The 2,547-nt window shown below is 48.4% G+C and overlaps 1 non-coding gene across 1 annotated transcript; it reads left to right on the top strand.

Moving 5' to 3' along the window:
- Positions 1-2,248: 2,248 nt before the first annotated feature.
- On the top strand, positions 2,249-2,319 carry Trnag-ccc (transfer RNA glycine (anticodon CCC)). The gene has a single exon. It is a non-coding gene; the product is annotated as a tRNA-Gly (tRNA).
- Positions 2,320-2,547: the final 228 nt, after the last annotated feature.

Genomic DNA, 2,547 nt, shown 5'->3' with positions numbered 1-2,547 from the left:
GTGTGTGAGGATGTCAAAATAAAGCATGAAATGCAGTGTGAAAACGATTTGTCTTTTTTTTTTGGCTAAGCACAAACGACAGCTTTTTTTTGTAAAGACGCTTTGCTATGTTTACTTGTGAAGTAATTTTACTGTATTTCAGTTTGTAAACATGAAGTAAAGAGGGCTGACACTAATGCTGTTGTGGATGCTAAAGTGTAGTCTTGTTAAAGGTAACATCGTAATGCCTCTGAATAGTAGAGTTCGGCAACTCGCAGGTAGTGCATAGATCCTGCTTCAAAGGAATACATTAGTTCTGTCAAAGAGTAAGCTAGCCCTCTTTGAGGAGGCATTATGGGACTCTGGTTGAAAGAATACAATGATTCTGAAAAGAGTACGCTAACCCTTCCTGGTGAAGTATTGCAAAATGCTGTTTGGTGGAATAAGGTAATTCTGAGGGGTGTAAGTTAACCTTCTTGGCCGAGGCATAGCAAGATTCTGGTAAAGAATTGTATAACTCCCTGACTGGAGGAATTATTCGACCCGTGGTGAGGGAATTGCCGGACGCGGTTCCCGCAACTCCTGTGAGAATACCTCGACCCCCTCTCCGCGAGAGGCCTGCGACTCCCTTGTGAAGGGTAAGGCTATTCTGCTAAAAAGGGAGTTGCCTGATGCTGGAAAAGGGAATCGTATATGGGACAAGGGTTTCTATTCCCTTTGGGAATTGGTGGGACTCCTTTAGTTCTTAGAGTGTGGTTTCATTAACATACACCTTGGTTCTTACTATAAGGCATGAGTGGGCACATATCTGACAATGCACAGCCTTTGAGTGTACTTAACATTTTCGCGTGGCTTATACTCCCATAAAAGGCACAAGTTTTTGTCAGCTATTGGGTTATCACATCCCCGAAACATATTTTTCTACGACGTACATATTCGAAGCAAAGCCGCATTTGTTTTCTGCGCTGCAAAACGAACCAACCTCTTACAGTGCCAATATCAGGTCTAAACGAGGCGACAATAAATATAATTCACTTGTGCTGACGTGTTCGAAGGTGACAGCGGTGATATGCACTGCCGTCGCCGTCGCCCGCAAGAGCGGCCAAGAAGCGCGCAGAACCGCCTCCCCTGGCAGCTCTTGTTGGCGTTAGAGCGCTCTACCAAGACGCAGCGGTTTTTTTTAAGTGCCCTAAACGTGCAGTTAGCTTACAGACGTCACGAACAAGTTGTTTAGTGCGCGGAAAGGCAAAGAGAAGCGAAAGAGAACCAAAACACTGCATGACCACCTATCAGCCACGCAGCGCTAATCCCGCAAACGCCGTGGAGAAGCGGCGGCAGGCGGCGCAGCGATCGCGAATCAAACGAAACAGGGGAATAAGCGTGTTGAGCGTAGATAACTGCTGTCTAACTGCCCTCACCTTAGGGTGACTGCTGAAGCCACATGTGGAATAGAAGCGTAGCACTCCGCTGTCGCAGGCTTCTTTCTTCCTGGAGGGACCAACTGCTTGTTGTGTGGAAGGAGGGAGACGGCAGAGCACGTCTTTTTGGAGTGCAACACGGCGTCGTATTTCTGGGACGAGCTGCAGTGCTCTTTCGACACGTACTGGCAGCTCACCTGGATGAACTTGAGGTTCTTGGAGGCGGCCTCGGAGCACCCGCTCCTCCGCGACTGCGTCCACGTCTTAGGTCTCCACTCGCTATGGAGGGCGAGAGTCGACGTGGTTGAATGTGCCGAAAACCCGCGGCCGGCGTGGAGGCACTTTGTACAGAAGGCGCAGTGGGCAGTGGCCGCCCTTGACGGGCCCGATTCAGACACTGAGCTTCGCGACTCACTGGCGCGGGGCTCACGAGCCCTCATGGAGTTTAAGGTAGAGCAGCAAAGGAGATGGGACTTGATCTGAGGGTCGGAAGCGGGACAGCACCATGGGCCACTTCTGCCCACTAACGACTTCTACGCCCAACCCCTTGCCCCTACTTCATTACCGTATACTGTAAACAAATGACACCATCGCCCATTTGTAAGTGTTTCTAATAGGAACCACGCCAGCACTGCGTGGCTTTGCTGGCACTGCCTACGAATGGTTTCCACTTCCCTGGCGAAACACGCTGAATCTTGTCTTGGCTTGTTCAGTTCCCGAACGCGATTATTTGTCTGTGTGAGCAAAAGATGTTACACTGTTCTCTGAAACCTCAGTAACCACTTCATCTGGCCCTGTATGTATATCTGTAAATAAAGTTACTGTTACAAAAAAAAAAAAAAAAAAAATCGGCGCCGCTGGTGTAGTGGTATCATGCAAGATTCCCATTCTTGCGACCCGGGTTCGATTCCCGGGCGGCGCATATGCTTCCTTTTTTTTTTTTTTTTGCTTTCTCCAACTTCTTTTGCTTGTACAGCCCATTGTGAGACCGTCATTGGCCGGAAACTTTCAATGGTTTATGTGCAGAGTGGGAGTGGAAGCGAGCCGAAACTATGACTATACAAAAAAAATCGAAGATGATTAAACGCGAAGCTTTCTCTCATGCAACCTGAGTCAAAGTCCACAATCCAGTCAGCTTATTTAGGCGTAT

Source organism: Haemaphysalis longicornis, unplaced genomic scaffold (genome assembly GCF_048455015.1).
Source record: "Haemaphysalis longicornis isolate Haplotype H1 unplaced genomic scaffold, Haemaphysalis longicornis Haplotype H1 scaffold_80, whole genome shotgun sequence".
NCBI lineage: Eukaryota > Metazoa > Arthropoda > Arachnida > Ixodida > Ixodidae > Haemaphysalis > Haemaphysalis longicornis.
The sequence above is the reverse complement of the archived record's forward strand: the minus strand, read 5'-3'. Positions and strand labels throughout refer to the sequence as shown.